At 41.3% G+C, this 14,957-nt stretch overlaps 1 protein-coding gene across 1 annotated transcript in view; it reads right to left on the bottom strand.

Moving 5' to 3' along the window:
• Positions 1 to 8,940, bottom strand: part of LOC128696877 (uncharacterized) — a 28,834-nt gene extending 19,894 nt beyond the window's left edge. The window contains exon 1 of the mRNA XM_070081263.1: positions 8,515 to 8,940. The gene's annotated coding sequence lies outside the window, so the exon portion shown is untranslated. The remainder of the gene's footprint in view (positions 1 to 8,514) is intronic.
• Between the last annotated feature and the right edge of the window lie 6,017 nt (positions 8,941 to 14,957).

Here is a 14,957-nt window from a genome sequence, read left to right as displayed (position 1 = left end):
CCTTAACAACTAATAAGAACAAGAAAATAAGAAAAGCTTATACATTGTTTCCCTAAACACACACACCTCTGCAAGACAGTTGATTTAGTCTGCCACTATTAACTTTATCCTTAACTTTTCCCACTACAAGTACAGGTCCCATAACAATATTTCCTGAAGATCAGGTTATGAACATTTCAATTTTATATTGAAAAAACTGTGTACACAAAATGCATGGTTTTCCACACCTTAACCTTGAAAATATATTTAACAATCACTTACACCCCAAAAGATCAATTATAGGTCTCCTACTGACCTAAACACACACACACACATATATATATATATATATATATATATATATATATATATATATATATATATATATATATATATATATATGAATGTATAGCATGTATAGTCCCTTTATATAAAGGGAAAGGGGACAAAAGAGATTGTAAAAATTATAGAGGAATAAGTTTACTGAGTATACCAGGAAAAGTATACGGTAGGGTTATAATTGAAAGAATTAGAGGTAAGACAGAATGTAGAATTGCGGACGAGCAAGGAGGCTTCAGAGTGGGTAGGGGATGTGTAGATCAAGTGTTTACATTGAAACATATATGTGAACAGTATTTAGATAAAGGTAGGGAAGTTTTTATTGCATTTATGGATTTAGAAAAGGCATATGATAGAGTGGATAGAGGAGCAATGTGGCAGATGTTGCAAGTATATGGAATAGGTGGTAAGTTACTAAATGCTGTAAAGAGCTTTTATGAGGATAGTGAGGCTCAGGTTAGGGTGTGTAGAAGAGAGGGAGAATACTTCCCGGTAAAAGTAGGTCTTAGACAGGGATGTGTAATGTCACCATGGTTGTTTAATATATTTATAGATGGGGTTGTAAAAGAAGTAAATGCTAGGGTGTTCGGGAGAGGGGTGGGATTAAATTATGGGGAATCAAATTCAAAATGGGAATTGACACAGTTACTTTTTGCTGATGATACTGTGCTTATGGGAGATTCTAAAGAAAAATTGCAAAGGTTAGTGGATGAGTTTGAGAATGTGTGTAAAGGTAGAAAGTTGAAAGTGAACATAGAAAAGAGTAAGGTGATGAGGGTATCAAATGATTTAGATAAAGAAAAATTGGATATCAAATTGGGGAGGAGGAGTATGGAAGAAGTGAATGTTTTCAGATACTTGGGAGTTGACGTGTCGGCGGATGGATTTATGAAGGATGAGGTTAATCATAGAATTGATGAGGGAAAAAAGGTGAGTGGTGCGTTGAGGTATATGTGGAGTCAAAAAACGTTATCTATGGAGGCAAAGAAGGGAATGTATGAAAGTATAGTAGTACCAACACTCTTATATGGATGTGAAGCTTGGGTGGTAAATGCAGCAGCGAGGAGACGGTTGGAGGCAGTGGAGATGTCCTGTCTAAGGGCAATGTGTGGTGTAAATATTATGCAGAAAATTCGGAGTGTGGAAATTAGGAGAAGGTGTGGAGTTAATAAAAGCATTAGTCAGAGGGCAGAAGAGGGGTTGTTGAGGTGGTTTGGTCATTTAGAGAGAATGGATCAAAGTAGAATGACATGGAAAGCATATAAATCTATAGGGGAAGGAAAGAGGGGTAGGGGTCGTCCTCGAAAGGGTTGGAAAGAGGGGGTAAAGGAGGTTTTGTGGGTGAGGGGCTTGGACTTCCAGCAAGCGTGCGTGAGCGTGTTAGATAGGAGTGAATGGAGACGAATGATACTTGGGACCTGACGATCTGTTGGAGTGTGAGCAGGGTAATATTTAGTGAAGGGATTCAGGGAAACCGGTTATTTTCATATAGTCGGACTTGAGTCCTGGAAATGGGAAGTACAATGCCTGCACTTTAAAGGAGGGGTTTGGGATATTGGCAGTTTGGAGGGATATGTTGTGTATCTTTATACGTATATGCTTCTAAACTGTTGTATTCTGAGCACCTCTGCAAAAGCAGTGATAATGTGTGAGTGTGGTGAAAGTGTTGAATGATGATGAAAGTATTTTCTTTTTGGGGATTTTCTTTCTTTTTTTTGGGTCACCCTGCCTCGGTGGGAGACGGCCGACTTGTTGAAATATATATATATATATATATATATATATATATATATATATATATATATATATATATATATATATATATATATATATATATATATATATATGCAAAACAACCACTCTGAAAGAATAGAGAAATTCCAAGCGCTTTCGTGACTACTCACATTATCAAGGAACTATGAAAGTAAAGCATCCAAGGAAGCTATATAAGGGGTCTGGCCAACACCTCACTATCAGATCCCACAACGGTTAAACACCTGACGCGCGCCGGCCCAACTGGACAGGTCCTTTGCACAACTCACCAACAAACTATTCTACCCAAGAAAATTTAAAAATTATTATTTGTCCAGTGTATTATTAAATTCTTCCCAAATTCTGTTAATTATAAATGGATCTAATTTATATAAACCAAAGGAAATATTCATATTATTGTCAAAACTGCTTTTTATGAAACAAGATTCAATTATATTCCTGTCGACCATGGACTTGCTTGATACTACTTTCTCAACTTTTTGAAAATCGATTGGATGGTTAAAATCTCTTACATGAATAAATAGAGCATTGGAATCTTGTCCAGTTCTAATGCTATATTTATGTTGTTCTAATCTTAGTTCGAGATTTTTACCAGTTTGACCGTAATAAACTTTCGCAAATTTTACAAGGAATCTTATAGACACATCCATCAGCATTTTGGGGGGAATTCTTTATCAAAAGTTTTTTTATTGTATCAAGATTTTTGAATACAACTTTAATATTAAGTCTTAAGAAGAGAAGGTATATCAACCAAGTTTTCATGGTAAGGGAGAACCAACATATTTTTAGTTGAATAAGGCTGGTTGTCCCTTTTTGGATTGTAAAAAGTATTTCTAGCAACTTTAAAAGATTTATCAATTACATTTCTTGGGTATTTTAAATCATTACCTATTTCATAAATTTTGGATATTTCCTCATCTATGAACTCAGGACTACAAATTCGTAAAGCTCTCAAAAACATTGATGAGAAAACAGACAGTTTGACTCTATCTTGATGCGAGGAATAATAGTGGACATAGGAACAGTTATTTGTAGGTTTTCTGTAAATTTTAAATTTGAATTCATTATTACCCTTAATAATTAAAACATCTAGAAAAGGCAATGAGTTATTTTCTTCAAACTCAACAGTAAAGTTTATAGAATGAGCTAAGTTATTTAATTTTCCAAGGAAATGGTGTATATCTACATTTTTGGGCATAAGACACAAAATATCATCAACATATCTGAACTTCTCCCGGCCCGGGTCTTTTCCAAGTAGTGGTGACCCGGCCTTGGCTCCCTATCTGGGGAGTGTCTCGAGACTTAAGTCTCCCATGGGAGGAGGTATAAGTACCCCCTCATCTTTGGGACCAACTATCCCCAGGCCTAGCCACATTCCCCGCCCTCACGGGGCTCGTAGGGAGAAGCTAGGCCTCTGGTCTGCCATCTGCCCCACCCCAAAGGGGCTCGTGGGGATGGCAGTCTTGTGAGCTGCAGGTGGTAGCAAGCTCAGGCCTTTTTTTTTTTTTTTTAGCTCTATTAGGGACTATTGTGTTAAGCAACCTTGTTTCAAAAAATTCCATGTATAGGTTACTAAGAACAGGTGAAAGAGGATTTCCCATTGCCATACCAAACTTCTGAGTGTAAAACTTATCATTAAATACAAATTTTGCATCAACAATGCAAAGTTTAATAAGTTTAATGATAGTAGGAACTGGCAATGGTAAATCATAGTTAACGAGTTCTTCAGATAAGAAACTTAATAAATCATCAACAGGAACTTTCGTAAACAAGGAAGTAACATCAAAACTAACCATGTTAAAATCATTTAAGTCAGTCAAGGAGCTTAATTTATCAACCAAATCTATGTTGTTTTTAACATTAAAGTTAGAAATTTTGCCAACAATAGGGCTTAAAATATCAACAAGCCATTTGGATAATTTATATGAAACTGATCCTATGGAGCTAATAATTGATCTGACTAGATTCCCTGGTTTGTGTGTTTTTATTAGTCCATACATGAGGTGTTGGCCAGACCCCTTATATAGCTTCCTTGGATGCTTTACTTTCATAGTTCCCTGATAATGTGAGTAGTCACGAAAGCGCTTGGAATTTCTCTATTCTTTCAGAGTGGTTGTTTTGCATATTCTAAAATCACCTGTTTACTGTGATCTTATTGCATATATATATATATATATATATATATATATATATATATATATATATATATATATATATATATATATATATATATATATGTATATATATGCACACACACATATACACACATATATAAGCAAAAGAATGATAACCAAGATAGAGGTCATGCCCTTACTGTATCACCGTTACATATATATTTCTTCACATATACACATTCCTTATACTCGTCCCATAATACCCCAAGAATACACACACATACACACACACACACGCACACACACTCAAGAAAAAAAGATCTTGGGGTGAGTATAACACCAGGCACTTCTCCTGAGGCACACATTAACCAAATAACTGCTGCAGCATATGAGCGCCTAGCAAACCTCAGAACAGCATTACAACATCTTAACGAAGAATCGTTCAGGACCCTGTACACTGAGTACGTTAGGCCCATATTGGAGTATGCGGCACCAGTTTGGAACCCACACCCAGCCAAACACGTCAAGAAATTAGAGAAAGTGCAAAGGTTTGCAACAAGACTAGTCTTAGAGCTAAGGGGGATTGTCCTACGAAGAAAGGTTAAGGAAAATTGGCCTGACGACACTGGAGGACAGGAGGGTCAGGGGAGACATGATAACGACATATAAAATACTGCGCGGAATAGACAGGGTGGACAAAGACAGGATGTTCCAGAGATGGGACACAGAAACAAGGGGTCACAATTGTAAGTTGAAGACTCAGATGAGCCAAAGGGATGTTAGGAAGTATTTCTTCAGTCATAGAGTTGTCAGGAAGTGGAATAGCCTAGAAATTGACATAGTGGAGGCGGGAACCAATCATAGTTTTAAGACGAGGTTTGATAAAGCTCATGGAGCAGGGAGTGAGAGGACCTAGTAGCAATCAGTAAAGAGGCGGGGCGGGGTTAGGAGCTATGAATCGACCCTTGCAACCACAAATAGGCGAGTACACACACGTACGTGTTCAGATACACACTGTCAACCATTTTAAACGGAACCTCATGAAGGTTACATTTTCTGCAAACCAACTTTCAACACCAGTGTTATACATCCCCCACACATTCTACATACATGCTGAACATTCTCCCCCCACACCGAAACTCCCATGCCTCGGAACCCCAACCAAACCCCGTTACCCCATTCTCCCCACCCACCACTACCAGGTGTGTAATGGGCATTACGTGTGTTTGTGTAATTTGTAAAATGTAGGACTAACTAAAGTATGTAGGAGAGTCCACAGTAATGTGGGTAAACCTTGTACTCAGTAATGGATCTTCGTTACTTCATTGTCCATCTCAGTCATTTTCTAACTAAATCAGTTCAGAGATTTCCTTGTTTCATTATTCGTCTGTTTTCGTGGATATGTGACATGTCTAAATTTATTTTCAGTCCATGATTCATGTAATGATCTCTTAGATTATCTCAACTCTTTACGCTACTCTAAGCTTTTCATAGAATTTTGTACGCTTAGTGGCTATGGTTTCCATGAGGAATTTGTCCCAAAACCCACACGCTGGTCAACTACTGTTTTTACAGGATAAAATACGTTGTGATTATAAGCAGTAGGATTTCTTTGTATGGTATCAGTTGACACGAAGACCACATTGTTTAATTTTATTTCTCATGGTTTTAAATTACGATTTTTTTATAAGTCAAGTATTACTTGTGTTTTGGTTAAGTTCATTTGTGATTCTTGGCTGCTATTTGCTTCTTACTTGATAAGTGTAATTACTTAGGGTCCTTCATTATATCAACAAGACTGTTTTAATCTTGATTCATTAGTGGGTCAGTGTATTATCATAGTTTTTTTTTATTTATTACAGATACTTCTTTTGTGCTTTTCTCTGAGTATATCATTCTCACTGTTCTGAGTGTATTATTCTTTCTGGTCTGAGTGTATCATCTTGACTGCTTGCAACCTGTGTGTAGGGCAACCATCCTCAAAATACATCGTTGAATTTTCAACACATTTACAATTTCTGAACTAGCTAAGCAAGAGACAAAAATAATTATTGAAAGTCACGGTACTTAAATTTAACACTCCTAATTAACGTACAGTTAACTGTTATTACCAAAATTACACAAACACAACAAGTGCTGGATACATTACACACAACCAAGGAGGAGGAGGAGGAGGTGAAGAAGGTGCCAAGTGAACTAGATACCTCAAAGGCGTTGGGACCGGACATCTCTCTATGGGTCCTGAGAGAGGGAACAGAGACGCTGTGTGTGCCAGTAACAACAATCTTCAATACATCTATCGAAACAGGACAACTACCTGAGGTATAGAAGACAGAAATGTAGTCCCAATCTTTAAGAAAGGAGATAGGCAGGTAGAATTAAACTACAGACCAGTATCACTGACATGTATCGTATGCAAAGTCATGGAGAAGCTTATCAAGAAAAGACTGGTGGAACATCTAGAAAGGAATGAGCTTATACACGATAACCAGCACGGTTTCAGGGAGGGGAAGTCCTATGTCACAAACCTACTGGAGTTTTACGACAAGGTGACAGAAGTAAAGCGAGAGAGAGAGGGGGCTGGGTAGACTGCATTTTCTTGGACTGTAAGAAGACTTTCGACACAGTTCCGCACAGGAGTTTAGTGCAAAAGCTAAAAGGGCAGGCAGGAATAACAGGAAAGGCACTGTAATGTATCAAAGAATACCTGACAGGAAGGAAACAATGAGTAATGGTATGTGACGAGGTGTCACAGTGACCATCTGTGACTAGCGGGGTTCCACAAGGGTCAATCCTAGGGCTGGTGCTGTTTCTGGTGTATGTGAATAACATGACGGAAGGGATAGATTCAGAGGTTGCCCCTGTTTGCAGACCGTGTGAAACTAATGTGGATGAGGATAATGTAGAATTATAAAGAGATGTGGACAGGCTGCAAGCCTGGTCCAACAACTGGCTCCTGAAGTTTAACCCTACCAAGTGCAAAGTCGTGAAGATTGGGGAAGGTCAACGAAGATCGCAGACAGAATACAGGCTAAAGGGCCGATGGTTGCAAACCTCACTCTTGGAAAATGATCTGATCTTAGGGTAAGTATAATAAAGAGCACACCTGAGGCGCACATCAACCAAATAACTGCTGCAACATATGGGCATCTAGCGAGGAATCGTTGAAGACTCTGTACACTGTGTACGTCACGCCCATATTGGAGTATGCAGCACCAGTATGGAGCCCACACCTGGTGAAGCACATCAAGAAATTAGAAAAAGTTCGAAGGTTTGCAACAAGACTAGTCTCGGAGCTAAGGGGTATGTCCTGCGAGGAGAGATTAAGGGAAATCAACCTGACGACACATGAGGGATATGGGACAAGATAACAACATACAAAATATTGACAGGACTTGACAAGGTGGATAGGAAGAGGATGTTTCAGAAATGGAACATAGCAACAAGTGGAAGTGAAAAACTCAGATGAGACACAGGGAAGTTAGGAAGTATTTCTTCAGTCACAGAGTTGTCAGGAAGTGGAAAAATCTGGAGAGTGATTAGTGGAGGCAGGATCCATACATAGCTTTAAGAAGAGATACGATAAAGCTCATGGAGCAGGGAGAGAGTGGACCTAGTAGCGACCAGCGAAGAGGGGCCAGGAGCTGTGAATCGACCCCTCCAACCACAGTTAGGTGAGTACAATTATGCGAGTACACACACACACACACACACACACACACACACAGGAGGGCAATGTTTAGCAGCGAGGAATACACCGACATTTATTAAATGTTCGGAAATAATCAGCTTCGTTCGTAATAATAATCATCACATTAAGCGTTTTAACCCATGTGGGTCATTCAGCGTCATGGTGGAGATTTGATCCTCCGTCTGCTTAGCGCGAGACAGCTTACTTGTACCGCGAGAGAACAGGCTGTTTCGACAGGACAGTTCTCTAGGTTCTTTCAGCATTTACAACATACTGTCTGGTGATGCTGCAGTAGGCTTTTTTTAGTCACAGTGTTATTGTTCCAGGTTTATCTTGACAGTGTTGTGTTCAAAGTACATGTACATTGTAACTGCGTTCACTGTATGTATCATGGAATTCACTGCATCATGGTGTTTACTGTATGTATGATGGTGTTCACTGTGTAGTGTCCGCCGTATATATCATGGCGTTCACTATAATTGTTCTTTGTGAATCAAGATATATGTGTTGCGATGTTTAGTGTATTTATCATGATAGCTGTGTCATTGTTCTTAGTGTAACATGATGTTCACCGTGTCATTTTGCACTGTCAATAGTTCATGTATCAGTGTTGTTTACCTGTTAAGACTCATGAGTGCCTGCGGGTAGTTGCTGAGCACGAGGCGTGGCCGCCCATCCTATTTACAGATATTCACTCGGTGACTTAGTCATCAGGATTTACACGTCTTATTCCTTGTATATACCCTCAGTAGTACTAGTCGCTCTTCAAGGCTCCTCCTGATCTTCCTTTTTCTCCACGCACTCTTAGCTTCCCTCCACAATGCAGGTTAAACTATAACTGTTCCATACACCTGGCTTTCCTCCCTTCACACTCCAGCTTAACTCCACACACCTGGCTAATTTTCTTCCACTCCAGGCTCCATTAAATTCCATACACTTATCTTCCCCTCTAACCGCAATACTCCACTTAGAACTCCAGTATAGCGCACCAAACAGACTGGTTCTTGACAGGGCTTGGACTGAGACCAAGCAGGAGCACGAAGCTGCCTTTCCACTACCACCCACTCAAAACAGCCGCCTCCTATCCCCCCATCCCTCTCCCTCCCCACATGTCACGGGATCTAACGGATCCCACCTCTGGGAAATGTCTGTCAAGTAGAACAGTAGCAGCGGTAAGAGCAAGTTATCACGCATAGGCGGGGCAATGACAACGTTATGGGTGGCATTTTGTTCACGTTTTGGGTGAACTGTTCACCTGGGGATACTTGAGGTGATGGTGAAGAAAGGGTGGTGGTGACTGAGGTGATGGTCGAGAAAGGGTAGCGGTGACTGAGGTGATGGTTAAGAAAGGGTGGCGGTGACTGAAGTGATGGTTTAGAAAGGGTGGCGGTGACTGAGGTGATGGTTTAAATAGGGTGGCGGTGACTGAGGTGATGGTTGAGACAGGGTGGCGGTGGCTGAAGTGATGGTTGAGAAAGGGTGGCGGTGACTGAGGTGATGGTTGAGAAAGGGTGGCGGTGGCTGAAGTGATGGTTGAGAAAGGGTGGCAGTGACTGAGGTGATGGTTGAGAAAGGGTGGCGGTGACTGAGGTGATGGTTGAGAAAGGGTGGCGGTGGCTAAAGTGATGGTTGAGAAAGGGTGGCGGTGACTGAGAGGATGGTTGAGAAAGGGTGGCGGTGACTGAGGTGATGGTTTAAAAAGGGTGGTGGTGACTGAGGTGATGGTTGAGGAAGGGTGGCGGTGACTGAGAGGATGGTTGAGAAAGGGTGGCGGTGACTGAGGTGATGGCTGAGAAAGGGTGGTGGTGACTGAGGTGATGGTTGAGAAAGGGTGGCGGTGACTGAGGTGAAGGTTGAGAAAGGGTGGCGGTGACTGAGGTGATGGTTGAGAAAGAGTGGCGGTGACACTTGTTGCACCTCACCTTACATGAAGTGTTCATACCTCGGCCTGCCTCTTAAAGCACGCTCTGTAAACACTTGCTACCTTCACACCTATACTAATATGCGCGAAAGTGGTTGGGCAACTTACCTTTTTCAACATACCATACTTACCTATCCTTCTTCCTTCCCCAGCTTACCAACCTTTTGGTTGAAGAACCTGAGGCCTTCGATGAGTTGTGACGCCGGTGTAGGACTCTTGAATTAAAACTGGTTGCCTTTCGATTTTTCCAGACACTATCACCTCTATGGGTTTAGCTGTTCCCATTATTAATAATAAATTACACATAATAATTTCAACTATTACATTTTAGCAGCATAATCATTATTATATTCATGGGGAGCGCTGAACTAGTAGGGGTCATCAGCGCCTGGGAAAATGTGAGGCATTCAGGTTCGATTCAAGGAAGTTCAGATTTAGTTACTTAGACTAAGAGTACCTCACCAACACCAGAAATAAATGAGGCACAGTACCGTGGAACAACTTGCACAGAATCTTCAATTTGGACAAAACCTAAAGATGAGGCTCCGGCCCATCCTGTACTTGATGATGGCCCGATTTCCTTTACGAATAAAGGTTTGATAGTGAATAGCAAGAGTACCAGTACGTGCCATCACGGCTGTAACTGGTTCTCCCTATCAGTACATACATGGAGTATACGTGGAGAGGGTTTCGGGGGTCAACGCCCCCGCGGCTCGGTCTGAGACCAAGCCTCGTGGTGGATCAGGGTCTGATCAACATGGGCAGGCTCTTTGTCAACCTGAAGTTCTTGTCACATCGTGTAATTTTGGGATAGGTGTCGGTAAAATATAGGGCAGACGCGCTCTTGCAATTATCTAGAAATCTGGTCAGTAGTCTTGCCAGCTTTATTGTTTTTTTCACGCTCTTTGTTCCAAAATACCTCTGGCTTCACAAAATATCAACTCGGGAGGAAGGAAGTCATTATAGTCCATATTTCTTGTAAATAAATGAAACTGAACCTCTGAGTAACACTTCAGAAGTGTTCACATGTAATTATCGAGGTACTGAACTAAATAAGTTTCCAGAGATTGGTAGCTTGAGTCATGCACTGATTCTCGAGACATGTACCTTGCAGATACAGAACATTAACAGTGTAGTACTGTCAAAATAGTAAATGGTAGAGCAGTATTGCGCCTGTACTCTGAAGGAGGGGTGGGAATGTTGCTGTTCGGAGTATTTGAGTTTTTTGTCCGCGCATTCCTCGTAAGACAACTATTATATGAATGACGTCGAATGTTTCCGGTTTTTGGGTCACCCTATTTTGGTGGAAGACATGTCTATGTGGTATAAACAAGGGGGGAAAACGCTAAATTCGTTCAAGTCAAATAGCGCTTGTTTAGAGGAAAGAGAGAGAGAGCGCGAGCGAGCGCGTGCGCGCCGTGACGAGGTCAAGGAAACACCAGACTCGACATTACCCTTTACTCTCTCACTCAGGTTAAGCAAATATTAACACTGCCAACATGGTGCAGTCTGACCAGCACGTCGTCGCTTCCCGGCAAATGCTTGAGCCTGACGTTTCTCAAGGGGATTTCTTGCCTGCTGAATGGCTCTTGAATCAAAGAAATTGAAGCTACTGTTTCTCCAGTGTAACGTGGTTATCTGTCATTTCTCAGGTGCTGTATGACCCCTGCTGATTTAGCGCTTCCCATGAATATAATGAGATGTTTCGGTCGCCGCACGATTCAAGAAAGGTATTATCGTATTCCATAACCGCACGCAAAAGGAATAGTACAAAGTGCGAACACTAGTGCAGTTAAATGTCAACGTTGAAGATTGGAAGCCAGTCAGAAGAGAGATTCACAAGTAATCACATGAAAACTAATGCAAAACAACCACAGGGGGAGTTGAATGGTAGTTGTAGGCTTTTCGTGTTGCAATCAGGAGCTTGCAATCTTGCAGATATGAGTAGGAAATCCAAGCAGATTAGTTCAGAGGAACGTTCTAGCTCATTCGAGCTAAAACTTACTCTCCACCTCTCTCGCAAGTATCCAGTCTCCACCCTCCTCTCTACCTCCCTCCTCAATTCACAAGCTTCACCACACACTCCATGTCTCTCACCAACGCCACACCCTTCCCCGAATCTCCCTCATTCAACACACAAACTTTACTATTAATGTACTTCTGTCATCCACCAACATCCACACCTTAGCTTTCCATCTATCCATCGCGAACTCAACTCCCGCTCTATGGTCACAGTTATCCGTAAATGTTACTACTACTATAATATATATATCGTGCCGAATAGGTAAAATTGGGCAATTAGCAAGAACTCTTTTAAAATTAAAGTCCTTTCTAAAATTTATTCTTATACAATTAAAGATATATTTTTTTCATTTATGTTAATGTAAAGAAAACTTACCTAGCTTGCCTAACCTTATTATAACAAACGCACTTTAATTTAGCTTAGTCCAACTAAATATGTTTCAGATAACTTTACAATAATTTAATGAACAAACACAATGAAATATATTTTTGTCGTTAGGTTTAGACCGATTTTTGCGAAATTATTCCTCTTCAAGAGGGGGGGGGGGCTCCTTGTAGTGGCGAAGAGGCTCTTGATCTGAGGAATTAGACCTTTTGATCTTTTTCCTCAGACCGAACCTAATTACCCCCCAATCCTCCCTTCCCTGTCCCATCCTCCTCGTCCCCACTTTTTTCCCCTGCCTCCCCCTCCCAACCCTCCCCTTTTCCCAGTCCGTTTGTAGCCTCTGGGGGTCCTTCCCTCTGGCATTATGGTTTCTAGGTAGGGGAAAGTGTGCCAGGCTTCATCCCGCTCTGTGATGTTCCTCGGGAGTGGCGTAGTTTGCTGTGGAATCTGGATTGTCTGGAGGCATCCTGCTCCCTTCCCAGATTTCTGAGAAGTGGGTGGGGTGTCCTGCAGGTGACAGGTGTATCTTCAGAGGCTACCTGTCGGTTCTGGGAGGTGCCAGCCGAAGGATGTATGCTTTGTGGCAGGTTTCCGAACACCCTCTCTTTTGTCCACTGAGGTGGCTCAGTAGACGTGTGGTTGCTATCCCGGAGTGCTGGTTTACTGGCGTGACAGGTAGGGTATAGCACAGGTTCCATGCTGCATCTGCAATACTTGTGGTCTCGAGGTCTTCTCGGATGAGAGGAGGAGCTTACGACCCTTTCGTGCTTTCTAGTGACTGTCCCTCCACTGTCCTTCTTTTTCTTCTTTTTTCTTTCCTTTTTTTTTCTTAAAATAATAAGAAAGAAGTCCCATCATTATGGAGTCTTTGTTCCATGATAACCTTCCTCCTCCCAGGCCCCTTTTTATTACCACATCCTGTTCTGACCTGACTTCGTTATTAGACCATACTTCAGACTCTTCCAGTACCCCTGTACCTTCTGTTGGTGACGTTTTGTCACCTGCTCCAGGTGCTGAGGCTCCACCTGTTCCTTCTAGTGCCTCTGCCTCTTGGATGCCTTAACTATGTGTCTGGCTTCCCCGAATACGGTGTGACGGTTTTTGGATTGCCCATCTACCTCGGGTCGGGCCGCCCGCGGTACTATGCCTAAATGTTACAGACCATTTACTGACGACGATTCTTTGATGTCTCTTCATTCTACCCAAAAACGAAATACACGACACCCACTTCATTTACGCACGATATTTACAAGTACACAGTGGACTAAATTCTTTTCCCTACAACCGGCATCTCCAACTGATTATCTTTCTGACCATAGTATTGGTAAAGCTCTTGTACGACACGTTGGCCAAAATATGCCCTTTCACGCTCTTCGAAGCAGTGCACTCATCGTTACTGTCCAGAATGCAGAATAAGTTTATGATCTTTCTCGTATTACTTCCATTGATAACATTCCAGTCACAGTTCACAAGCATGCTATTCTCAGTTCTTGCAGTGGTACAATGGTTTTTACCGCGTACAATTGTACAGAATGATTTTCTGTCTATTCTCAAAGTGGATATGTAAGTCCTTCCTGCTAGTGGGCGGAGGCACTTTCCCAGTAACATCGCCCCCTTAACCTTTGCCGTGAACTCCTGGCCTCCGTTTATATTGTGGGCCATCGCCTAGAGGATTGTAAAGTGGTTCCTACTCCCCAACTGTGTCGAAATTGCTGGTACTTTGGACACGGATCATACCGATACATCTTGCAGTCTTCCCCTCATTTGTCTCAATTGCAATGAACCTCATCCTTCTTTTTCCTTCAAACCCACACTATTTGCAGATGACACTACATACGTCTTCTCTCACCCGAGCCCAGTCACGCTAGCCAATACTGTAAATACCGAATTACAGAAAATATCTACCTGGATGAGGACTAACAAACTTACACTAAACATTGACAAAACCTACTTCATTCAGTTTGGTAACAGAGCTACAGATGTCCCTCTTAACATAATGATAAACGGATCACCTATCACAAAGCTAACAGAGGGAAAATTCTTAGGAATCCACCTTGATAATAGACTCAAATTTCATACACATATACAACAAATTTCTAAGAAAATTTCCAAGACTGTAGGCATACTATCGAAGATACGGTATTATGTTCCACAGTCAGCCCTCCTGGCCCTATATCACTCTCTTATTTACCCCTATCTCACCTATGGAATTTGTGCATGGGGCTCAACAACAATTAACCATCTCAGACCACTAATTACCCAACAAAAGGCTGCAGTTAGAATAACAAATTCTCACTACAGGCAGCACACTCCACCAATATTCAATACACTAAACCTACTCACCATACAAAACATCCATACTTATTACTGCACCTATTACATACATAGAACACTTAACTCTGATATTAACCCTCCCCTCAAACATCTGCTTGCCAACCTCAACAGAACACATGACCATAACACAAGGCACAGATCACTCTTTGATGTTCCTCGTGTCCATCTCACACTATGCAAAAACTCAATGCACATAAAAGGCCCTAAAATCTGGAATTCATTACCTGTAAATATAAAAGAAACACTACCTGTTTATAAAGTCAAGTCTCTTCTCAAAGATCACTTACTCACCCAAAACCAAATAAATACTGAATAACTGAACCTTATAAATTGTATATCTTAAATGTTTCTCACAATTATATCACACAAATGTTAAACCTAAAACCCAATCTAACTTTA

Source organism: Cherax quadricarinatus, unplaced genomic scaffold (genome assembly GCF_038502225.1).
Source record: "Cherax quadricarinatus isolate ZL_2023a unplaced genomic scaffold, ASM3850222v1 Contig2131, whole genome shotgun sequence".
In the NCBI taxonomy this organism is placed as follows: Eukaryota; Metazoa; Arthropoda; class Malacostraca; order Decapoda; family Parastacidae; genus Cherax; species Cherax quadricarinatus.
Note: the sequence above shows the minus strand (reverse complement) of the source record. Positions and strands in the feature narration are given on the sequence as shown.